The sequence below is a fragment of the Cornus florida genome, unplaced genomic scaffold (genome assembly GCF_030987335.1).
Source record: "Cornus florida cultivar Cherokee Brave unplaced genomic scaffold, ASM3098733v1 CherokeeBrave_3.0.0_Hap2_Chr04, whole genome shotgun sequence".
NCBI classification, from domain to species: domain Eukaryota; kingdom Viridiplantae; phylum Streptophyta; class Magnoliopsida; order Cornales; family Cornaceae; genus Cornus; species Cornus florida.
The window spans coordinates 74,341,839-74,368,870 of record NW_026775574.1 but is presented as its reverse complement, the minus strand read 5'-3'; the positions used below and the strand labels follow the sequence as shown (position 1 = coordinate 74,368,870).

Genomic DNA, 27,032 nt, shown 5'->3' with positions numbered 1-27,032 from the left:
CATGCCAGGAATTAACCCTTCGGTCTCATGCCATAACCTAAGAGTGGATCCTTCATTCAGACCTGTCAAACAAAAACATAAGAGGTTCGCTCTTGAAAGAAATCGAATCATTGCTGAAGAAGTAGATAAGTTGCTTCAGGCGGGCTTCATCAGGGAGGTACATTACCCTCAGTGGCTCTCGAACGTAGTGGTGATCCAAAAGAAGAATGGAAAGTGGAGAGTTTGCATAGATTTCACCAATGATAAGCGCCGAATATTGCATATTCAAGCGCCCTTATTTGCATTAGTTGAATCTATTTATGATTTATATGTATAGATTTTATCCAAGTTCTGTGTTTCTATGAATTTTCAGGTTGCATTCCAAATTGGAAATAAAATGGAAGTTTTGAGGCTTTCTGTAAAGATCAGGTCATTCCGGGCTGTTGCACCCGATGATTGCCGAGGAAAATATGCTAAAGGAGATCCAGGAAGCCTGTAACGACCCGGATTTCTCAACCCGGTGCGTTAGTGATGAACCGGAAGTTGACCCGATAACGGACCCAAAATGCGGAAGCAAAAGAAGCCAAATGACCTCAAGAGATGTACGTCATCCCTAAGACCCCAAAATGACTCTCTATGAAGCCACGGAACTAAAATGAGCCAAGCAAATGAAGCAAGAATGCCTAACCCGAAAAGAGATGTACTAAGGGCAAAATGGTCATTTCTCACTGAAATGGGTGCCACCGTGCACACCATTAGAAGGACAACGAAAAATGAACAAAATTAGACTCAAGGATCGTCTGATTCTGAGTCTGGGCAGAAAAGATATGAAATTCCAACACCCGATGCGAAAGTTATGAAGCAATGACTTAAACATTTTCCAATATTTTCATAATAAACTTTGAAAACAAAAGTGCATTGAAAATGAGATACATGTCATTGGCCTCCGGCCTCATCTCATACATGTTAAATACATTGAAAAGAGTTCACTTACGTACACTTTACATATACGAATTAACGAATACAAGTTTAAACAAATAGGGCTACAAAGAGGCATCTTATGCTAACACTTGCATAAAATAGAAACTTAGAAACTGTAAGCCATCCAAGGAGCAATGGAATCTTCAAATCCTGAGTCCTGTACCTGAAATATGCCCCAATATCGTAGGGGTGAGTAACATAAAGCTACTTGTAGGAGATGAACATGCGTCGACCTAGCATTTTACAATTTTATCACTTTATGGTGAAACATGTTAAAGAGGCTCATGCCACCTAACGTCTATGTCAAGATGAGACCCAGGGAGCATCCTAAGCTCCCTAGATCATTTATATCATAATCACATTGTTCATGCAATTCAAACAATATGGAAACATGTTATACAAGGCAACAAGAAATAGATTCTCAAAGTCTTCAACTTGAAATCCAAATTACGAAAACAACAAGTGTGGGTCATGCCACCTAACGTCTATGTTCAAAATGAATCTATAAGGTCATTCCTAAACTACATTTGAACATCAAAACACAAATTATGATATCGATGCAATTTAACCAATAATGGAACTTCCAATACAACGCATGAAGCATGCTTTCATAAAGCTACATCTTAAGCTCAAAATAGGAAATCAAATAAGGAACAACAAGTTACGATATCATCTAGTTATCAACTTGAAATGAAATACGAAATCAAACAAAGTGGATACTAGGACGTCACGCTGGATCAGACCGACAACATAGTTACTTTAGGGTTACTAGCCCATGGGTAACCTCCCTATGTGCGCACTAGACTGTATAGAGGGACAATCCCCCGTACTAGAACCAAGTCCTAGCTGTAGCCAAACAACGACATCCCCAAATTTCCAAAATCAACAAATTGTGCAACAACGTATATATATCAACATGTATATACAAGATATCAACTATTTACCAAGCACAATCCAAATTTTGGAAACTTATACAATACGAGCTCAAAATTCACAACTACTATAGCATGTAAGATGTTAAATACAAGGTGTGCAATTCCTTACACATAGCAACAATATATTCAATAAGGAAAAACATATTCTCATGAATATAAAAGTAACAATTATGTTATCCAATGCTCAAAAGTAATCAAGTGAACATACATCAAATCCAAATCCATGATTTAAATATAGAAACAACTTCCAAAATGCAATTAAATTCATGGAGTAATAAAGTAGAATTTAATTAAACATAAATAGTTAAATTCTCTAAATTCCAAATTAATCCAAATGACCTCAATTTAATATATATTGAAAGACATGTCATGGTCATCATATATATAACATCAATGACAAGTTAAGTGATTAAAACACTTAAAACAAAATTAATCAAGCTAATTAATTAATTTCCGCTAAATTTTTAAACAATTCCAAATGCCCTCAATTTAATCTATGTTAGAGAATATGCCAAGGCCTATTTAAATACCACATTACAACTTGATTTAATGCTTGATACAACCATGTGAATTAAACTTTCACTAAAGATAAATATTAAATAAAAGTTGTAATTCTTAATCAAATGATCCAAATTTAATATATGTTAACCAACATATCTAAGCATAATTTCTTAGCATGTTACAATTCAAATCAAAGTTATATATCATCATAAATTTTAAATCTTATACAAAGAAATAAAAATTACTAACTTTCTAGATTTGATACAAGGCATATATATATGTTATATAATCATGGCAAACACACAATACAACACACAAATAATCCTAAAACATTCCCTACCTCAATTGGAATGAAAATCCAAATTACCACCGAAATGAAATCGCCCCAAATTTTCGGTCCGCAAAACAGATTTTTCAGCTTGCTACCTTCAACTTGTAAAATTCAAAAAAAATTCAATTCTAACCCAAATTGAATTAATCTAAAGCCCAATGAGAGCTTAAACACTTTAATTTGATAACATCAATTTAGTTTAACAAAATATTTTCCCAATTGAAACAGTTTTGCCCCACAACTTTGAAACAAATTATGCCCAGAAAACACATTTTCAGCCTGTAGCTTCCAACTTTGAAAATTCATAAAAAATTCATTTGACATCCAAATTGGGCAAACCTAATTTATTTTGGAAGTAAACATATGAGAGTGTAAAACTGAAAATTTAAGCCATGATCCAATGTCAAAAGGTTAGTGAAATAAATCATCTAAAAATATTTTTTCCAGCTGCAATAAAAACATGGACAGTAGATAGTTTCAGATTTTAAAAAAAATTTAGAAATGCTCTAAAATCGTGAAAAAATTCTGAGTAGTGTACCACCTATGGACGAAGTTCCAGTAAAAATTTAAAGGCAATTAAAGTTCCACAGATCTACATAAAAATTCATTTCCAGACCGAAAAGGAAAAGCTTCAAATTTCCGACAACTAGCTTGCAAATTCAAAAATTCATAACTAATTCATTTTAAATCCAAATTACATGAAACCAAAACTAAATGAAAGCTAATTGAGTATATTTTCATATTCTATATTTAATTTAACAAGATTAATTTCAAATTAAAATAGTTTAAGGGCAAAATACAAGTCATTCTCTTCTATGCATGTAAAACACTCAATAATGACATAAAAATATTTCAAAATAATAGATCAATACCTCACTAGAAAATTGAATCTCTAGATACCAAAGCAAAACTAGGAGTTAGCCTAGATCCTTCAAGGTTTTTGAAGAGGAGGATGAGGGGAACAAAAAGTATTCCAAGCTTTATGGTCTAAAGTAAGTGGAAGGGCCTCAAAGATCAAGGTCAATGCCTAAGGCTTCAAGCTCCATCCATGGAGGCTAGGGTTTTCTTGTAAGGAAGAGAATGAAATAATGTGGTTAAGTGTGAGTGGAGGAAATAGAAATCCTCCACTCACTATGTGCTCTTACACCATGATCAACAGACACATCTATGGTCAATTGCACAAAAACCCTCCTTTAAAACCATAATCCCAAAGTGGCCCAAAGATATTTGCAAGACTAAATTGTGAACCTACACTTGTCACCAATCCATGACTCCTTCCTAGGCTTAATCCCACACCTACATTTGTCAACCATCTAAGCCAACAAGTGCACTAATCCTAGGCCAACAAATAGGTAAATCCTCACTCTCCAAATGTCATCATCCAATGCATTAAAGTATTTCCACACAAATGTCAACAAGTGGACCAATGAGAGTGGGACACTTGTCACACTTTTCAAAAATTGCAAAAAGGTCCTTTTTGAAAATATCTTCCAAATTTAATTGAAAAATGGTCCCCAAGATGAAAAATAATTACTTTATTTAATTACACTAAAATCCCACAAGTTAAAAATAATTACACTAAAATATGCATTAATGCCCCTTTATGACAGAAGTAAGCAATCAACATGCTTTTCTAGAAAAGTAAAAATACCACTATCATGGAAATCAAATATCATGAATGCATGCAAAATCGGAATCAAATCCGAGCACAAAAAGTGATATTGTGCAAGGAAAAAGGATAAACAAGAAAAAGACAAAATGTGAATAGTGTTCGAAAAAATAAAATATGGAAATGACACAATCCCTAAAGGAAGTTGTCAATCCAAGGAAAAGAGTCTCGGAAATCATTCCAAAGCACTCGAGACGACATCAAGTGATGAAAAACCAAACCCAAAAAGGAAAAGACAATGAAAAAAAAAATTCGTTAAAATCTGAGAAAAAGAAAAGGAAGAAAAATGACCGGGTCATTACAAAGCCTTCATCAATGCAAAAAAGAAAAAAAAGGGCCAATGCTAATTCCATATGGGAGAAGTCTAAAGAAGAAGAAGTCAAAAATGCAAACTGATGCACCTTCGAATGCTTGAAGTACCTTCTTCGAGCGCTCGTGCGACACATACGAGAAATCCACATGACCTGATCCATGTCATACGAGCGCTCGGAAAAGCTTCGAGTGCTCCAAATCAGGACAGAATGGTCCAAGGCACCTTCGAGCGCTCGTCCATGTTCTCGAGCCTGCAAGTTTTTGTTCCAAGGCACCTTCGAGCGCTCGAAGGAACATTGCAGACCCACTTATGCCTTAATTCCCTCAATTTATGATTTTCCTCTTTTATGAGTTGGTCGGAGTTGTTCTTTTCGAGCAATAGCCTCGATTTTTGAAGGGTTTGGTAGACATCTTGTCTACAAAAAGAAGAGGTGGAGCTTGTATGAAGGGATCTCAGATATTTTGGCAAGATTGGAGGGGTGAAAAGGGAGAAGAGGAGAGAGTTTTGCGTGGCTACAAGGTAAAGCTCAAAAATAGGAGTTTCCCCCAAGCTTCTTCCTTCTTCTAAGGCATCCATGGGTAACTAACTCTTCCTCTAGGGAGGTGATGATGCCCTCCCTTGTAAGCATGCTCTAGCTTAGTTCTAATTTGGGGATTGCAATGTATAATATATGGTCTTTTCATGATCTAGAACACTTCATTTGTTGTAATGGATGTTGATGTATATGAATGATTTTTCTAAGTTGATTATCTTGTTTTAGATGATGTCTTATATTAATCAGATTGCTTATGTTTTCATAGTGACAATGAAAAAAAAAGGGTTATGAAATGGTTTAATGGCATGTTGATAGAGAACTTTGATAGTCCATTGCTTAGGTTATCCCTTTGATGGTTTATGCTTAATTCCTAGCTTCATGTGCTACATCATTTCATTAAGGACTTGATAATCTTTCACTTAAGTAAGTGTGTTAAGCTGCACTCTAGTTTAGGTAGTCTAAACATATTCACCTTTGATGGATTATTCTTGTTTTTGATTTAATGAACTTCTTGAGGATATTATAGCAACCAAGTATTGCTATGTATCATGACCATCATTTATGTTATTTCTCACCGAACTAGTTCTAATTTAACATGTGTATAGGGATGGCGGTAGATTCACTTCCCTAGTCTTCTTTACGTGTATTTCATCTCTTTCATCTCTCGCAAGCTACTGTTTTTTGCATTCTTCAACTCATAGTTTTAGTGACAAACCAACAAATCCTCTATAAACCCCTTTATCATTCTAAAAATGATTCTAGACACTTAGGTTACCATAAACTAGCGGTCCTAGTGGTTCAACCTACCCGACCAATCGCCCTATTTTACAATGATTTGTGCTATTGCAAATGGGTTGATTTATAATTGATAATCGATCCGTCGATCAATTTTTGGCGCCATTGCTGGGGATGATCCTCATCGACCCCGGAGCTATACACTAAAATCCACCCTCCCTGAGCGCGTGTGGTTCTTTGACTCCGTGCTTAAGCACAATATCTGCCCCTTGGTGCACAGTACCGAGCGCAGAGGTCTGATGTTACAGGCTTTGTATGCCCTGGACCAAGGCCAATGGAGCTTTATTTCGGAGCTCATTTGGAGCCAATTTATGCAGTTATGGGATGATTGCCTTAACTCCCAGCATCAACGAGCCCAAGCTTGGGCTTTGCCGTTACCCTTCTTCATTACTAAGCTTCTGAAACACAAATGTTTCATCATCCCGCCTCATGAAGAAAAAGGCAAAAAGGTTCAGGCATTTACCATCCGCCGTTGGAACAATGTTCTTAGCCATTTTAGGCCCGTTCAGCCCGCTACTCCTCCTTCCCCTCGGGATCCATCTCCTCCTTTTTCTGAAGATGATCCCATGGCTGAGGATGCTGAATGGGAAGAGCCCCCTGTTAACTCTCAGCAAGACCATGCTTTTCTGCGAGCTAGCATTGCAGGTATCCATGCTCGGATGGATCGTTTTGAGCATTCCTTGGCGGACTACAATAGAACAGTCTGAGAGGACTACTTGCGTGCGGAGAAGGACCGTCGTGTTGCAGCTGAGGACCGTCGTGTGGCACAGGATGAAAGGCGTGAAACTCAATCCCTTCTCAATGCAATCCTTGCTTGTTTTCCCCCTAAACCGTAGCTAGTTGCCCGTTCGTGACCCGTCTTTTGTTTTACATGTTTATGTTTCTATTTTCTGTTGCTGTTCTAGTTTTTGAACATGGGAATTTGTTTATGTCATAGTTGACCTAGTTAGTCATGATAGAATTTCAGTTCCTTTTGTAATCATGTCCACCTACTTTTGAATGAAAATTTCCTTTTTTCTTTTATTATCTATTAATTATTTTCTTTTAATATTTCATTGTTAATTCTATCTTTTGTATCTTTTCCCTGCTGTTTCTCTCAGTGTTCCCTTGCAGGTTGCACATTTCCAGTTTGGGGGCCTGTTTTTGTTGGACTTCGCATGGGAGATTTTTGTCCCTTCACCATGCAATTTCCTCCTATTCTTGGTATTTTTGTTCTTGTTACCCTCTCTAATTTTTCATACATGTTTGTTGTTGTCCCACATTGAGGACAATGTGTTATTCAAGTTTGGGGGTGCAATATTACATTTTTGGTATCGCATTTTTGTAAAGCAATGATAGTGTAATTTGAAACTTGTTGGAGATGAGGCATATGTTTAACATCTTGTGTATAGAAGCAATTGTTAAGTTTTGAAAATAAAGAAAAATTTGAATTTGAAATGATCATGTGAATGCAATTTAGTATGTATAAATGTTTCAATTAGATTCTCGTTGGATTTTATACTCTTTTAAGCTTCACAATGCACAGATGCACACCAAAAACTTAACTGTGAGGCATTGCAACTAAATCAACTTGAGGAAACCTGCAATGATGCATACGAAAATGCCAAAATCTATAAGGCAAAGACTAAAGCTTTTCTTGACAAACACATTGTCAACAAGTCTTTTGCCCCGAGACAAAAAGTTTGGCTTTTTAATTCCCGCTTGAAACTCTTTCCCGGTAAAATCCGGTCAAGATGGGATGGTCCTTATCTAGTCAATACTGTTTTTCCTCATGGTGCAATCGAGCTTCAAGATCCGGCTGATGGATCTCTATTCAAGGTTAATGGCCAACGGCTTAAGCTTTATATTGGCGGCATAGTCCCAATCCGCAAAGTTGAGAAAGTCGTCTTGACGGACGCAATTTACGAGGACTAATGCATGATCTTGCTTCATCTAGTTATCGACTTTAAATTTAGAAATCAAGGGAATAAATTCTTTTTATTTCTTTGTTTCCCTAATTTTCAATTGCCTGGTTTTTGAAATTTTCCGTGAAATTGCTAAGGTAAGCCAAAATTTAACCTTATCTAGAATTATCTTAAATTGTGTTCCAAAAATTCAGACTGGTTTTCTTAGGCATTCTGCAACCCTTGTTTTCATTCCCTGAAGTTTTCAGCTCTATCCAGCAATTTCATCGGACTTTCGGAATGGTACTCTTGTGTATGAGCTTTTATTTCCGAAATGCCAGTTTTTCGAGGTCTTCCAGGTTCATAAGAACACTTAGATTCTGCATTGGCACTCTCTGACCTCGTTGCTAATGCTGTGCAGTAAAGATTCAAATCCATAGGACTTGGAAAAGTTTTGCATTGCAGTTTCGAGCGCTCCTAAGTCTTCTTCAAGCGCTCGTAAGTTCCAAAATGTCTACTGCCGAGTCTTCGAGCGCTCGAAGACCCTTCTTCGAGCACTCAGAGATATGAATTTTTCTTCTGGCCTATTTTCGAGCGCTTGTATAGAAAAACGAGCGCTCGTGTGTTGGCATCAAGGCCTTCTCGTCATTGCACAGGCCTCACGAGCGCTCGTGAAGTACTCTTCGAGTGCTCGTGACTTCTGAAATCACCACTGGCCCATATTCAAGCACTTGGAGTACCTTCTTCGAGCACTCGTGCCTTGATACCAATTTCCCCCACGCCTTCTGCCCCATCTTCAAGCGCTCGAAGACCCTTCTTCGAGCGCTCGTGCTGATTCCTCCCCCTTTTAAACCGATTTTCCCTCACCCAATCTTTTCCGTTTCACTCATTCATCCCCTCTCCCCCATGACCTCTCTCATTCATTTCCCCTCCATAACTCCCCTAACCTTCCCTTTCCCCCATTCATGCACCAATCCCCTATAAATACCCAACACTTCCATCCTCCCTCCTCATCCCATCCTTTCTTCTCTCCATTCTCCTCTCAAGGTACGTTTCTCTCTTCCTTTCCTTTCTTTTTTGCTTTTTATTGTTTTCATTTTGAGGAGTGTGGGCATTGCATTTTTAGAGGTTTGGGTGTTTGTTGATGTTGTTGCTCTAGGCTAGAGAGCTCTATTGTTCAAAAATTTTGGGTTTTATCTTCCATTACTCTCACTCTTACCTTCCCTCTTTCTTGGTGCCCGCCAGGTGCTCGCTGAAATTCTCCATCCATGTCCACTTCTCCAAATGTCTCGTGCCGAACCTTCTCGCTGTCCTAGGCCATCTGCGGATGCCCCCGCTATTAATCGTGAGCAACCCCGAGAACCTTGGCTCACGAAAAAGATCAACAATGAGCTTCTATTTCCGCTCACGGATGTCTTTGACACTCTTCCCACCACTTCGTGGGCTGCCGCAGAATTAGCTAACCGGCGCATTCAGCACATTTACAAGCCCGTTGCAAAGATCGCCTACCCCCGCGTGGTACAATTGTTCTATCAAAATCTCAATTGCCCGAACGACCAGCCTAACACTCTCAGCACTTCAATTGATGGCACTCTTTATTCATTCACTCTTGCTGACATTGTGACTGTATCCGGTTGTCCTCTGGAGTGCCTCGATGATATTATGAATAGTGAGAATCTTCCTTTATATGAGGAGCCTGATAATCTAACTGTGGAGCAAGTTGTTGCCGCTGCCATTTGCAACGTGGATGATCCTCATCGACCTTGGAGCTATACACTAAAATCCACCCTCCCTGAGCGCGTGTGGTTCTTTGACTCCATGCTTAAGCACAATATCTGCCCCTTCGTGCACAGCACCGAGCACCGAGGTCTGATGTTACAGGCTTTGTATGCCCTTGACTAAGGCCAACGGATCTCTATTCTGGAGCTCATTTAGAGCCAATTTATGCGGTTCTGGGACGACTGCCTTAACTCCCAGCATTAACGAGCCTAAGCTTGGGCTTTGACTTTACCCTTCTTCATTACTAAGCTCCTGAAACACAAAGGTTTCATCATCCCGCCTTATGAAGAAAAAGGCAAAAACGTTCAGGTATTTATTATCCACCGTTGGAACAATGTTCTTGGCCATTCTAGGCTCGTTCAGCCCGCAGCTCTTCCTTCCCCTCGGGATCCATCTTCTCCTTTTTCCGAGGATGATCCCATGGCTGAGGATGCTGAATGGGAGGAGCCCCCTGTTGACTCTCAGCAGGACCATGCTTTTCTAGCGAGTTAGCATTGTATCCATGCCCGGATGGATTATTTTGAGCATTCCTTGGCGGACTATAATAGGACAGTCCGAGAGGACTACTTGCATGAGGAGGAGGACCGTCGTGTTACAACTGAGGACCGTCGTGTGGCACAGGATGAAGGGCGTGAAACTCAATCCCTCCTCAATGCAATCCTTGGCCGTTTTCCCCCTGACCCGTAGCTAGTTGCCCGTTCGTGACCCGTCTTTTGTTTCACATGTTTATGTTTCTATTTTCTGTTGCTGTTCTAGTTTTTGAACTTCAGAATTTATTTATGTCATAGTTGATCTGGTTAGTCATGATAGAATATCAGTTCCTTTTGTAATCATGTCCACCTACTTTTGAATGAAAATTCCCTCTTTTATTTTATTGTCTGTTAATTATTTTCTTTTAATGTTTCATTGTTAATTATGTCTTTTGTATCTTTTCCCCACTGTTTCTCTTAGTGTTTCCTTGCAGGTTGCACATTTCCAGTTTGGAAGCCTATTTTTGTTGGACTTCGCATGGGAGCTTTTTGTCACTTCACCATGCAATTTCCTCCTATTCTTAGTATTTTTGTTCTTGTTACCCTCTCTAATTTTCCGTACATGTTAGTTGTTGTCCCACATTAAGGACAATGTGTTATTCAAGTTTGGGGGTGCAGTATTGCATTTTTGGTATCGCATTTTTGTAAAGCAATGATAGTGTAATTTGAAACTTGTCGGAGATGAGGAATTTGTTTAACATCTTGTGTATAGAAGCAATTGTTAAGTTTTGAAAATAAAGAAAAATTTGAATTTGAAATGATCATGTGAATGCAATTTAGTCTGTATAAATGTTTCAATTAGATTCTCGTTGGATTTTATACTCTTTTAAGCTTCACACTGCACAGATGTACACCGGAAGCTTAACTGTGAGGCATGCAACTGGATTGACCTTGATTTTGACCTAGTTAATCTAAATTGATGAACCTAATGGATGGATACCTTCCGCATGATTTTTCTAAATTAAAAAAAGAAAAAGAAAAAGATAATGACCAGTTTGAGTTTGTAGCCTTTCCAATTCGAGCTATTAAGCCCTAGGAGTGTCTCTACCCTTAACACCCTAAAGCCATTTCGTTTGGGAGTTGTTGGTCTAACGCTTACTACACGGGTTGGTTAGAAAGCTTAAAAGACTTAGATATTGCACGGTCATTCGAAAAAAATATATATATAATAACCATGGTCCGTTGGAATTCGTAGCCTTACCAATTCGAGCTATTAAGCCCTAGGAGTGTCTCTACACTCAACACCCTAAAGCCATCTGGTTTAGGAGTTGTTGGTCTAACGCTTGCTACACGAGTTGGTTAGAAAGCTTAAGGGACTTCAGCATTGCACAACCATGTTGTGTAAAAAATAGACAGTTGTTGTTTGAATAAATTCATGCCTTAGTGACTTCATTTAAAAAGAAAAATTCGATGATTTGAAGACTTTTGTCTTGAAATTGGAAAAAGAAAGTAAAAGCCACATGTTGGGAATCTGGTTCACTTCCACTGAAGTTATAGTTGATTTCTATTCAAGAGATGAGAATTAGATTATTTATATAGACTATAAAGTTGATGCATGCATGTTGAAACGTGTTTAGCTAATTTTTGTATCAAAGGCTTCATATATGCAAGATAGTCTACCCAATGACCCCGTCTCCAGTTCTTTATCTGTTTCAAGTTGTATTTGAGCTATGCATGTATTTAATTTTGCTATTGTGGATATTTTTGGGGAGCAATACAATGGTTATCATTCGTTGAGTTTTTTATTTTGGTTTTTGCTATGGAACTAGCAAAATGTAAGTTTGGGGGTGTGATAAGCGCCGAATATTGCATATTCAAGCGCTATTATTTGCATTAGTTGAGTCCATTTATGGTTTATATGTATAGATTTTCTCCAAGTTCTGTGTTTCTATGAATTTTTAGGTTGCATTCCAAATTGGAAATAAAATGGAAGTTTTGAGGCTTTCTGTAAAGATCAGGTCATTCCGGGCTGTTGCACCCGATGATCGCTGAGGAGAATATGCTAACGGAGATCTAGGAAGCCTTCATCAATGCAAAAGAGAAAAAAAAGGGGCCAATGCTAATTCCATATGGGAGAAGTCCAAAGAAGAAGAAGTCAAAAATGTAAACTGATGCACCTTTGAGCGCTCGACGTACCTTCTTCGAGCACTCGTGCGACACATACAAGAAATCCACGTGAACTGATCCATGTCATACGAGTGCTCGGAGAAGCTTCGAGCACTCCAAATCAGGACAGAATGGTCCAAGGCACCTTCGGGCGCTCAAAGACCCTTCTTCGAGTGCTCGTCCATATTCTCGAGCTTGCAAGTTTTTGTTCCAAGGCACCTTCGAGCACTCGAAGGAACATTGCAGACCCACTTGTGCCTTGATTCCCTCAATTTCTAATTTCCCTCTTTTATGAGTTGGTTGGAGTTGTTCTTTTGGAGCAGTAGCCTTGATTTTTGAAGGGTTTGGTAGACATCTTGTCTACAAAAAGAAGAGGTGGAGCTTGTATGAAGGGATCTCAGATATTTTGGCAAGATTGGAGGAGAGAAAAGGGAGGAGAGGAGAGATTTTTGTGTGGCTACAAGGTAAAGCTCAAAAATTGGAGTTTCCCCCAAGCTTCTTCCTTCTTCTAGGGCATCCATGGGTAACTAACTCTTCCTCTAGGAAGGTGATGAAGCTCTCCCTTGTAAGCATACTCTAGCTTAGTTCTAATTTGGGGATTGCAATGTATAATATATGGTCTTTTCATGATCTAGAGCACTTCATTTGTTGTAATGGATGTTGATGTATATGAATGATTTTTCTAAGTTAATTATCTTGTTTTAGACGATGTCTTATATTAATCAGATTGCCTATGTTTTCATAGTGATAATGAAAAAAAAAAGGGTTATGAAATGGTTTAATGGCATGTTGATAGAGAACTTTGATAGTCCATTGCTTAGGTCATCCCTTTGATGGTTTATGCTTAATTCCTAGCTTCATCTGCTACGTTATTTCATCAAGAACTTGATAATCTTTCACTTAAGTAAGTGTGTTAAGCTGCACTCTAGTTTAGGTATTCTAAACATATTCACCTTTGATAGATTATTCTTGTTTTTGATTTAATGAACTTCTTGAGGATATTATAGCAACCAAGTATTGCTATGTATCATAACCATCATTTATGTTATTTCTCCCCAAACTAGTTCTAATCTAACATGTGTATAGGGATGGAGGCAGATTCACTTCCCTAGTCTTCTTTACGTGTATTTCATCTCTTTCATCTCTCGCAAGCTACTGTTTTATGCATTCTTAAACTCATAGTTTTAGTGACAAACCAACAAATCCTCTATAAACCCCATTATCATTCTAAAAATGATTCTAGACACTTAGGTTGCCATAAATTAGCGGTCCCAGTGGTTCGACCTACCCGACCAATAGCCCTATTTTACAATGATTTGTGCTTTGCAAATGGGTTGATTTATAATTGATAATCGATCCGTCAATCAACCAACCTCAATAAGGCTTGTCCCAAAGATAGTTTTCCACTACCAAAGATAGATCAGATGGTGGACGTTACCACAGGTTATGAGAGACTCACGTTCCTTGATGCATACTCCGGATACAACCAGATTCCCATGAATCCAAAAGATGAAGAAAAACATCCTTTATCATAGAGAAGGGAACTTACTGTTATAAAGTTATGCCCTTCGAATTTAAAAATGTTGGGGTTACTTACTAGCGTCTCGTCAACAAGATCTTCGATGAGATGCTGGGGAAGACAGTCTAAGCTTATATAGACGACATGGTTGTCAAAAGTGAGAAGAAGAAAGATCACCCCAGGCACCTCTAAGAAGTCTTCAACACTCTGAGAATGTATAATATGAGGTTGAATCCCTCTCAATGTTCCATTGCAGTCTCTTCAAGACAATTCCTAGACTATATTGTCAACAAGAGAGGAATAAAAGTGGGCCCAGCTCAGGCCTAGGCCCTTGTACAGAATCAGGGGCCAAAAACTTGCAGGGAAGTATAAATTCTAACCAACAGAATAACAGCTCTCAGCCGATTTATATCCAGATTGTCCGATAAGTGTAAACCTTTATTTGATGCTATAAGGTCGAAGAACAAGGACATATGGGGACCTTAGTAGTAAAAAGCTCTTGCTAGACTAAAGTATTACATGACTAAACCCCCAATTTTGTTTACCCCTAAGCCTAAAAAAACCCTTACCATGTATTTAAGAATCTCCAACATAGCCACAAGTGCAGTTCTGATCCGAGAAGAAGGAGGGAATCAGCATCCAGTCTTCTACACAAGTAAGACAATAACAGATGTTGAAACAAGATATAGCAAAACAAAGAAGATTATACTAGCCTTAGTATATGCAAAAAGAAAGCTTCGGCACTACTTCGAGTCTCACCGCATTATAGTTCTCACAAATTACCCTATGCAAGCCATCCTTTCCAATCCAGATCTGTCAGGGAGAATTACCAAATGGGCAATTGAACTAAGTTCTTTATATATATACTGCGAGCTGAAGGTGTCGCACATAGGACAAGCCATGACTGACTTCTTCTTGGAATATGAAGACAAACCCGAAGAGCTAGAACTTCCAGAACCTCAATGGGAACTTCATGTAGATGGTTCCTTAAACCTGACTAGCGCAGGGGCAAGGATCATCATCACAACTCCAGAAGGAACTAAGTTGTAATGGGCAATCCATATGAAGCTTTGCTAGTTGGACTTCGATTGGTAAGCTAACTCCGGGTAAAATGTCTAAAAGTTTTTAGTGACTCACAACTTATTGTAAATCAAATGACAGGAAAGTATCAACCGAAAGAAAAAAGAATGAAGGCATATAAGGAGGCTGTAGAAGGTACTACACGTGGATTCGATCAAATCGAATTTCACCAAGTACCAAGAGAGGAAAATTCCGAAGTAGACAAATTAGCTACAACGGCTTCTTCCTCGGATGAAGATCTGATCCAAATAGTGCCTATCGATACCTTGGAAGAACCTAGTTTAAATCCTTAGCTGCAGATAATGGTGATCCCCGAGGTTCCACGAGAGCCATGTTGGATGGATCTATTGGAAAACTATCTCAAAAACAAAACCCTTCCGAATTAGAAGGATGAAGCTAGAAAAGTAAGGTTTGCAGCAGCCAAGTATTCTATCATTAATAACCGTTTATACCGTAAGTCATTTTTAGGTCCATACTTGAAGTGCTTAACCCCCACTAAAGCCATCGAGGTGTTGAAACAAATACATGATGCGGACTGTGGCAACCATTCTGGCGGGAGATCCCTTGTCTAACTCAAGGCTACTTCTGGCTATACCTGGCTTGAAATGCCAAGGAATATGCCAGAAGGTGCGATAAGTGCCAACGCTATGGTTCAATGAAGCACCAACCAGCTGAAGATTTACATGCGATGGTAAATCTATGGCCATTCGCTCAATGGGGAATTGATATGGTGGGTCCATTACCCAAAACTCTGGAGCAAAAGGAATACGTATTACTGGCCATAGATTATTTTACAAAATTGGTAGAGGCAGATGCTTATTTAAGTGTGACTCACAAACAAGTAAAAAGCTTTTTATGGAACAATATATTTTGCCGATTCGGAGTACTGAAGGTCATCATGATGGACTACAGAAAGAATTTGGACAATAGGAGCACAAGAAAGTTCTTCGCTAAACATGGAATCAGGCAGAAGTTGGCTGTGGTAAGTCATCCACAAGGAAATGGGCAGGCTGAGATAACTAAACGGACTATCTTCGACTATCTGAAGAAAAAATTAGAGAAGCTCAAGTCTAAATGGTACGAAAATTTTCCTAATGTGCTCTGGGCTTATCGAACCACTTCATGAAGGCCAATAGGGGAGAGTCCCTTTGCAAGGGCTTATGGGTCTGAGGCTGTCATCCCAACAGAATCAGTAGTCCCAACTCTTTGAACGCACCTGTTTCTTGAAGGGGACAACGATTTGCAACTAGAATATAGCCTTGATATCTTAGAAGAAAAGAGGGATGCTGCGGCAATAAGGCTCGCTTCATATCAACAACAGTTATGAAACAGTTATAATAAGTGGGTCAGGTTCAGGAGTTTTGTATTAGGAGATTGGGTGCTGAAGCAGGAGATAACACACGTGAAGAAGTTACAACCCAATTGGACTGGATACTATAGATTTACAGAAGTAGTCGAAAAATGAGCTTACACGCTAGCTGAAGCTGATGGGCGAGTGATTGCGCGTCCATAGAATGTAATATACCTCAAAAGGTACTACCATTATAAAATTAAGACAAATTTTCTTTTTTTCTTCATACGAATAAGGCCGCTTATGGCCCACCAAATAAAATTTCTTATTTACTACATCTTTTTGCATCATTTTTTGTACTAAGCGATGTAGTGATATTCCTAAAGATGGAGAATGTCAGATACATGAACGGATCAACGATCTCATGTATCAGACGGTCTCCATTACGATACAAAAGCATTTCACACACAAATATACTGATATTCGTTGTTATTTTTTAATCGATGTGGGATACTATTTATCTCGATTTACTAATATTTTCTTTCGTAATAGGGGGCAAGACTAGTACTTTAAATAGATATTACGAAACCCTAAATAGATATTACGAAAACAAAATACTCTTTCCTAAAAAAGATATGTATGTTGTCCTACATCGGTAAAATATAACCTGAAAAATCCCTTTAAATAAGGAAACACTCAAACATACAAGCACATTGCAAAGAGGATCCATTGGAAAATGGGGTAGCCCACAAGCCATTTTCAAGTTCTATATTTAACGGACACTCTTTGCAATAGTCCCCCCATTTTTTAGAACCAATACTTAACTCTATTCTATTTTTGTCCCACATCGACTAAAAATAAAAAAGAGTGTATGGTTAATATAATCATATCTCATTACAAGTGAATGCTATAAAACGAGTCTCCGAGACGAATATACTCCCAATCACATGTATGGAGGACTACCCAGTCTCGGTGAATCTTTTTCTTGGCCTATTTTTCTTTTTTAAGCTTCAGACCTTAAGAGTCCGAAAGTATCAATAAATTCCTATAAGGCATACTCTACCACCGAGGAACTTAAAGCCTCAGACCACAAGAGTCTAAAGGAATCAATAAATTCCTCTAAGGCATATTCTATTGCTGAAGAACTTCAAGCCTCGGATCACAAGAGTCTGAAGGAATCAATCAATTCCTTTAAGGCATACTCTATTGTCGAGGAACTTCAAGTCTTGGACCACAAGAGTCTGAAGGAATCAATAACTTCCTTTAAGGCATACTCTATTGTCGAGGAACTTCAAGCCTCGGACCACAAGAGTATGAAGGAATCAATTAATTCCTCTAAGGCATACTATACTGTCGAGGAACTTCAAGCCTCGGACCACAAGAGCCTGAAGGAATCAATAAATTCCACTAAGGCATACTTTATTGCCAAGGAACTTCAAGCCTCAGACCATAAGAGTTTGAAGGTGTCAATAAAATAGGGCCTAAGCCCAAATGGGGGCAAGAATTCCTTATGGATATCCTCCTCTCAGGCTTATAATATTGGCCCAACATTGCTAGCACCATTAAATAATTTGACCCACATAAAAAAAATGCGGGAACAGGAAAGCTCTGATATACTCATATCATAAGCTGATACATAACAAGAAGGGTTCCCTTGATAGGTAGATCACCGAGTGATATAACAATCTCCGGATAGTGACCTAATTATCATGGGAACTCTCTTCTTGTTGCCCATTATTTTCTATATATCTTCGGACCATAATAAGTCCGAAGGTCCCAAGGAGAACAAATTTTTCTCTAAGGCATGAAAGATTGCCGAGAAGAAGCATACAACTTTGAAATACTCAAAGATGTAGAAATTCTTATATATATATATATATATATATATATATATATATATATATATAAATGCAGAGAATAAGCAAGTTAAAACAATCGTATAATTAAAATATATATATATTTAAAAAATTCATTGGTTCAGACAAATGTTACAGAAGACAAATTCATTTCCTTTTGGGATCAAAAGGAGCTGAAGTAAAGGCATCAACCACATTCGAAACCTGAAGCTGTAGCTGGAACAACTAAGGAACTTGAAGCTAGAAGATCCCCTTGATGGCTGTAATACCCCTAATTTTAAAAGGATAGTCTGGGTATTTATTTTATGGTTTTAGTGAATTTTTAAATTTATTATTTGAATATTTGTATAATTGTTTAGGTGACTAATTGAATTATTTGTTTTAATTATTTATTAATTTAAATTGTATGCTTTATTTGAAAATTGTTTATTAATTTAAAATTGTATGATTTATTTGAATAAATTGATTAATTGAATAATGTGATTAAATGTTATGTGCTATCTGTTTTATGTGTTAAGTGTTTAGTTGACATTAATTAAATTAAATATTTATTTTATTTTATTTTAAGGAGTTGGACTTGGACAGTAGTAATGGACCAACCGTTTGGGTCTCATGGACTACTTAAATAGGAGATTAAATAGGTACGGTTTTACCCATGGATAGTTATACATATATATATGGGTATATATGTATATAAGGTTAATTTAATTATTATTATTAATTAATGGTTAAATAAGAGGTAATATTCAGTAAATATTATTATATAGTCTTAGGGTTTAATATTTGTATTGGATTATCATGTTGTGGGCTAGCAGGCTTAAATATATAATTTTTTCTTTTCTTTTCCTTCTCTTAAGATAATTAGAATTAGGTTATATGCCTATATATATATATATGTTGTATGTTTGCCAAGGGTTTGAGAACCCTATTCACGTAACAGTGGAGGCGGAGAGATATACAGAGAGGTTTGAGAGGAAAATAAAGAGGGAGAATTAGAGTTTGGCTAGGAACAAGGGCTAAACCAAGGAGGGGTGGTTGAAGCTTGCTCGTGGGTTGAACCAGGAGCAACGGAGGGTTTATGAAAGTAACTAAGGTCGTCGGATTTAACAGTAAAAAAGGTTTAAGGTTTCAAAATTGAAATCAAATGCAAGTTTTATATCTAACTCTCTCCCTTTGACTCGTGTTCTTTACATGCCTAATTTAATTGCAGGAGTAAATAAATTTTAAATTAATCTATTATATATGCTGAATTAGATTAAAGTAGTAGGAATATTAACGAATTTTTAATTGCTTGATTTTAAGCTTCTTTACGTGAATACTTGTTTTGGTTGGTGTAAATAATGCATAATGCATTTAAATAATTTTTGGAATACTCTGGGACCTAGTTCAGACACCTAGGAACCTTAGCAATGGAGGACAGAAGGACTGGAAGTCACCGGAGGTGAAACAGGTGATGAAAACAAGGGTATAGCAAGCTCCCTTTTTAATGGAGCAGGCTCCTTGTGCAAAGAGGCAGCTCCCCATAAGGGGGAGCCGACTCTATTAGGTGGGGAGGCGGCTCCCCTAAGGGGGGAGCCGGCTCCATTCAAGGGGGGGTGGCTCCTTCCTTTTTTGTTAAAATTGATGGATTTTGGCCATTGTGTTGAGGTTTTGAGGTTCTAGGATTAAATTGGGAGCTATAACGGGGGTTTAAATGATGTTTAAGGTCATACTAAAACTCTAGAGGACATTATAATGCATAATAAACCACATAGAATTAGTGTCTTGGACAATATGAAATTTTAATTAAAATTACATATTGTTGTTAGATGTGGATGGTTTAATTTGCTACCTGTATATTAGTAATTTGTTTATATATGATATAGTTTTATCATGTATTAGGGATATAAAATAAGCATGTTAATGTACATAATTCTACTATGCTTATTATGGATTAATTAATGTCTACATATATTATCAGTATTATCAATTATTGGATTTTGGGAAGTGGTACAAAATAAGCATGTCAATTTACATATTTTGATTATACTTATTATGGATTAATTTACATGTCAATTGTGTTGAGGTTTTGAGGTTCCAGGATTAAATTGGGAGCTATAACGGGGGTTTAAATGATGTTCAAGGTCATACTAAAACTCCAGAGGACATTATAATGCATAATAAACCACATAGAATTAGTGTCTTGGACAATATGAAATTTTAATTAAAATTACATATTGTTGTTGGATGTGGATGGTTTAATTTGCCACATGTATATTAGTAATTTGTTTATGTATGATATAGTTTTATCATCTATCAGGAATATAAAATAAGCATGTTAATGTACATAATTCAACTATGCTTATTATGGATTAATTGATGTCTATATATATTATCAGTATTATCAATTATTGGATTTTGGGAAGTGGTATAAAATAAGCATGTCAATTTACATATTTTGATTATGCTTATTATGGATTAATTGATGTTTACATTTCTTAATTGTATTATCAATTGTTGGATTTGTAGATTATATGCACTAGTATAGGATGGTGGCATATTTGGTATGGATTAGCTCATAACGCTAAGTCTTACCTACTTTGAAATAAGGGAACGGATTAACTATAAAATTTAAGTTCTACTTATGTTCATGTCAGGTCAACAAATAGTTGAATGACATTACTTTGGTTTGGCTGGATTTTAAATACATAGTTATGGTACCACGATATGAGCTTGAGTCTCAGGATCATTGGTTAGGGAACGTCTATGCAGTGGGATGCATAACTGGCTATGATAGTTAGAGGTGTACCCTGTTAGGTCTAGGCACTCATGCCCATTTCAGGTGTGTTTTGCATGTTGCCTACTAGTCAAGTTGAGACCGGCCTATAGTTCAGTAAGAGTCCCTTAGTGTGGATATATATATATATTTATGGATTATATAGCTATTGCTGAGTTGTTTAGGATGTACATGCCTATCGGGTCTCTGTTTGGATTGTAGTAGAATATAACTTACTCGTGGGCTTGACCCACTATCATTTTTCAGGTGTTCGACAGTTCTAGGCTTAGAGTTTGATCGTGCTGAGCAGAGACACTCACTCACTCCTCCGACTACGTAGGACTACTACTTATGCTTTAGTTTTGGCTTTCTTTTAGTCAATTATTTATTTTCCAGCTGAAATATTATTAGGGTCCACTAGATAGATTCCTGAGTTGTAATAATATTGAAGGTTTTGGCAGTTTTGGATTATATAACTTTGAAGGATTTTTATTTAGAATTCTTTCAGCTTATTTATTTAGTCATTAAATTCTTCTTGTAATCATGCTTGTTTGAATATTAATTATTTGGTATCCCTCGGATCTGTACTCGGACTTAATCACCTGTGGCTCTAGAATCGAAGGATATCACAATGGCTCTTCACCATCTCAACAAACAAAACCTTAGTCTTTTGGGCCTTTGGACCCTCAGCATAAGGAAAGGTTACTTTGATGTCTCTGTCAAAAGCATCCGGATCCTTTAGCTTATCACCTGAGCCTTGAATAAAGCCGAACCGGAAAGCCCTTGTACTAGACAAACGCATCAGAAAGGAGTAACGTTCCTGCATATGTTTCCTAACAGTTGTGCAAGTATTAACTGCATCCTTTAAGCGCAGGTTCTCAACTTCTAATTCTTTTACTTTGGCTTCAGAAGGTGTAAGACGACCTTTATGCACGTCTCTCGTATCATAGGCCATCTTGACATCCAAGAGCTCATTAGAAAGCTTCTTTTCAGCAGCAGCAAGGTCCTTCTCTAATTTTTGAATAGAAATAGATTGAGCTTCCGTGGTTGCACATAAGGATATGGTGTGGTATAGATTCTACAAAGTCAATCAAGATATAAGTAAAACGTAGTGGCAAGTAAAAGAAACATGGATTAAGGAGAAAAGACAAACCTCTATAGCCGTAACAGAGGCAGATGGCAGAAGTTGCTCTAACCCTATGTTTCCCATTATTTCTTCATCTTTTGGTAGCCACATCCCTCGGGCAACTGCCAATGCAGTAGAAGGATCTATAACTACTGAATTCCCAGAATGAATGACTAATTTATCAGCCCTGAAAAAGGTGGGCCTCCAAGGTTCCCCTGCCTTTGCTAAGACAAAAACCCTAACCGCCTCATTTGGTTCGGCTTCGTTAGTTTTTTTCCCTTTATTCTTTGAAAGATTAATGCCCTTGTTTCTAACTGCTGAGGAAGAGTTCAATTTAGGTTTTTTCTTTAAAGGAAGTTCTTTAACTTTCTTCTCTTGCTCAGTAGAGCGTATAACTGTAAGGGCTTCGCTTTCTGTAGCTTTCTTCTTGAGAGCTTCAGCCTTCTTCTTTTCCTCGTTAGTTAGAGGAAAACTGTCAAAAGAAAGAAGTGACAAATCCATGAGATCGGCCACTGAAGCACTAGACGTAAGCTCCTTAAGATTGGATGAAGAAAGGAGGTTCTCTACAGAAGGAGGACTGTTCTAAACTCGTTCCTCGAGGAAAACAAGCCTTTTCCTAGTTACAGAAGATGGGAATGTTGCTGAAAAAACACCAAGAAATTCGTAAATATGACGAAAAAGCAAAATCTGACATGGGAAGCAACCAGAGCATTCTGGATGAAAGGAAGAAAGATCTTCTATACCTAATATCCCAAATTTGCGAGGAATAGGAAGTTTATTTGATTGAGACACATACTAATTTCCCCTAACAATAATCATTCTCTCATTCCATCTCTTTTCGGAAGTAGGAAGGTCTGTGCATATCCTTTGTTGAAGAGAAGAAGTAAAGTAATAGCGACCAAGTTCGGTCTAATGCCAGGAAATAGTATAGCTAATCAGTAAGTCAGCAAGGGTCAGATCAAGTCCTTCTAGCCTTCGACGAATAAGAAGAGTCAACACTATTCTAAAAAAGTTAGGGTTTACTTGAAGAGGGGCAATACCTAACTTATTGAAGACTAAGTGATAAAAAGGATGAAGGAAAAAACGAAGGGCATTAAGATGTCTAACAGATAAAAACAATTCATTCTCACCCACCCCTTCACCAGAACTGAAATCGACATCATTTAGGTATTCAACAATCTCTACCCCCTCGGGGATCTCAAACTCTTCCATTACGGAATCAATGGTAAACTTGATGCGCCGGACTGACAAAATCATTTCTTTTTCCTTTTTGGTAAAAATACTGTCCAATCTAGAAGTGGATACCTCTGCTTGAGGCGAGGAATCATCCCCTCTCATAGCAGAATCACTCGTAGCCTCAAGAGGGTTGGAAACCCTAGAAGGAGGAACTCTAAAAAGAACGGAAGATGCTAAAGGTGTGGTTTCAGAATCCATAATCGCTATGTGGTCGTGAGTGGATGAAGTGTTCATGATATTAAATCAGTAAGATAGATGAGAAACTAACCTGATAGTATGACGTAGCAGTGAACGCAATGAAGGCAGAAGCAAACTTTGAAGAAGTTCTTTGGTCAGAATGTCAATAGTCACTTCTAAAACCGCCTCTTACACAATTGGCAACTGTGCAAATTCAATTCCCTTCTAATTAGGAGCCGTAGTTCAATTTAAGAGGGAATTGGGGGCAAAGTGTCGAGGGAAAAATCCCTCTGCCAATAGAAATCAGCCACGTCATTAAAAAAGGTATTATCACATTATTTCTCCACTAGCCCTCCAGTGCCCACTCTTGATCAAGCCCAAGTAAAGTCATCATTGGCCCAATGTTATTAACAATAACTTCTCGGCCTGCTAAAAGACCCGTCCGGCCCACTGACATTATGGTCCAAGCCCAGTTCAGTTCAATCAAATCCTGCCTAACAAAGGATCTTCCATAGAAGGAAACTTTCCATAGGAAGAGTTCTACATGGAAATAATTATATATAGAAGGAACCTTCTATGTAATGAATTATATATGGAATGAAATTTTTGTGGAAAAAACGTAGAGGACAAGTATAGCGAATCTTACGATAATTTTACCTCAATTTATATATAAATAGAGGCATAGACCTCCAATAAAGATCATCAAGCATTACAAACTTTTCTCTGAATTGTTCTTGTTATTAATTGTTCTTTTATTTGAGTGAGTTGTATTTATACTTTTGGCTTTTTAATTAAACGAATTTTTGCACCTACATGTATTAACACATTTTTCACAAAATTTAATCAAACGAGTCTTAGGTGGTCTTTGAAAACTTAATTAAATGTTAAATTTTGAATATATTAAACGTTTATTCAATTAAATGTATTTGATAAGACAATTTGAATATGATCGAAAACGGTAAGTATTACTTAAAATGAAATAAAGTTATTAATAAATGCTGAACACTAAAAATAAAAATAATTTTTTTATTTATTTTAATACCACACTTAAAATTTTAATCTTAAATTTTTGAGTAATTAATTTTTAATTTTATAACCGACGTTACTCAACCAAACAAAGTCCAACATCATATATGCGTTGATATATGAAGTTTCCAAGTAAGTTCATAGAATGGAAGATTACTGCCACTGTAGTTTTCATGTTCCGACACAAAAAAGAATTTTAATTTGTCACTCACAGTAAGGAGTGTCAAAAGTGGGGTACCTGTAAACAAAAGGCTCTATCAATCCAACACCAAGAGTTAACCTTTTACCTTAAAAAAAAAAAAAAACGCCAAGAGTTAAGAAAGTTGACACTCAAGAAAGTGACGCGAGGTCCAGAGAATTGTAACAAATGTCAATGATTGAATATTTGTTAGTAAATAATTACATGGTATGCCCTGTTTTGTGCATAAAAAATAGAAAATATGAGGAGAAGAAAAGAAATGGAAGAGGTATGCTATTCTGTACAGAGAGGAGTTATTACCACTGTCAAATTGCAGAGTCAGAAAGGAAACAATGAATGGAGTAATGATTTTGTTCTATGGAGCATGATACTTATAAGAAAGCAACGTTCTCGTAAAGGATATGTATTAAATATGTGTTAGGTATTGATATTTTATGAATATATGCAAATACATGTTCTATACTTAAACGTATTTATAATTTTAAAATATATATTTTAATTTCTAACACATATTCAATATTTTTTAAGCATTTCGGCTATGTATGTGACATTTTTTTAATATTTCATAATACATTTTTAACAAATTTTAACATTGGAAAATTTTTAACAATAATAACATAATATAATTGTTAAAAAAAAGTTCAAATTTTATTAGGTGATGACTAGGGATGCTTGTTTTATGTGTTGTGAAACGAACTTTTAAGTTTTATTAATGATTGCATTTAGATTCATAATATTTTAAAAAAATTAATCAAAAATTATTTTTTATAGATATATAAAAATAAAATTTATTATTATTTTTTTATTACCTTATCCTATTGTACCTGTACCCTATTTTTTAAAAAAAATTTCGTATCGCTGTACCCGTATCGTGTCGTATTGTATCCCGTATCCGTATATGCACTTCCTAGATTTTGTGTGATTTGTTTGAAATTAAAAAGAAATTAACCCTTCTGATTGAAAGGATAAAAATGATGCTTAAATTACTCCCATTGAAATCTTATATGCATAAATGATCTCTTACTGGCCGATAAAAAAAAAAATTATCCACACCATGCATGGATGACATTGGATATAAAAAACTTAATTGAAATGTTAAATACAAAAAATAATTTTTAAGAAATTCATCCATCCCATGCATGGATGATGTTGGATGTGATAACTACCTTTTTTACATCCAACGGGCCATCCATGCATGGTATGGATGATTTTTTTGCTCGGCTGGTGAGTAAAAGATCATTATCTCTATGTGGAAAGAATGTTTAGAGCGTTGAGGCCTAAAAAAGAAACAAGAATAACGTTTATGTGGTAGAAATGAGAAAGTTAAGATGAATGAGTAAAGTAACTAGAAGAGATAGAGGAAGTGTAAGAAAAAATTAGAGGTGACAACAATTGATAAGAAAATTATAAAGAGTAGATTTAGATGGTTGAGACACATACATAAATTGAAAATCTAGTGACGCGCTAATCTAACGAAGAAAGTGCTGAAAAGGTGGCCTAAAAATAATATGAGATCTAAAAATAATATGAGATAAAATTATTAAAAATGACTTAAAATATAAAAGATAGTATGTGAAAATGGCATGCAATGAAAAGATCGGAGATTCATAATTCATACCGCTCATGCTATTCATACGAAAGTAAGGCAAAAATAATGGTGATGTCGAGGGAGGTATGGCGTGTTTGGAGGGAATCCACTTAATTCCCTCCTTTTGTTCCCTTCCCATCTAGCTTTTCTCAATGTATTCTTTTCTTCCTATTCTTCGAGCCTAAGAAACAAACTACAAAACCCAACAATATTAATACTAATTTTAGGTAGCTACCAACAATAATACTAATTATAGGTAGCTAATATCTTATTAATTGCGTGTACCAACCTAGAATCAAATTTAGATGTCGTCAAGCATAACGGAAAGAAAAATACTTTTCAAAGGAAAAATATAAACGGTCTAGAGTCTCTAGACCATCTAAGAAAGAAAACCTATCCATACATATTGATGAGAAGATATAATACGAAAACTTTTATATATATATATATATATATATATTCGTCGCTCTCTCTTGTACTATTTGTTAAGCCTTCTTTTTCGATTTGAGTAGCATTGGTTTTAGTTTTGTTATGAATTCGAAAAAAAAAAAAAACAGAAAAGAAATAAAAAGGGTCATAATTTAAGTCACACAGAACAGAACAAAATTGAGAGCGAATTAAAAAATGGTAGTGCGATCGAAAAAATCTAAGCCATATAATATGGGAATGAACATGAGAGCATACTTAATTAAAACATGAGAGAAGTATTCGTTGTGAAAAATTACTCGTGAAAGATTACGTGACTTAGGTGATAATAAGTTTTTTTTTTTTTTTTTTACTTTAGCCTTGTTATGTGGTACCAAATTAGCATAATTGCTTGGTTAACCAGGGGTAGCCTCTAA

At 36.6% G+C, this 27,032-nt stretch overlaps 1 long non-coding RNA gene across 3 annotated transcripts; it reads right to left on the bottom strand.

The window, feature by feature from the left end:
• Positions 1 to 825: 825 nt before the first annotated feature.
• Positions 826 to 26,598, bottom strand: LOC132303545 (uncharacterized). Of its 3 annotated transcripts, XR_009481276.1 has the most exons (5): positions 26,480 to 26,598; positions 26,221 to 26,383; positions 24,642 to 24,690; positions 2,737 to 2,828; positions 826 to 1,123 (listed from the first exon to the last, which is right to left on the bottom strand). It is a non-coding gene; the product is annotated as an uncharacterized LOC132303545 (long non-coding RNA). The 3 variants fall into 3 exon arrangements; XR_009481275.1 differs by lacking the exon at positions 2,737 to 2,828 and having other exon boundaries at positions 831 to 1,123; XR_009481274.1 differs by lacking the exons at positions 2,737 to 2,828; positions 24,642 to 24,690 and having other exon boundaries at positions 836 to 1,123.
• Positions 26,599 to 27,032: the final 434 nt, after the last annotated feature.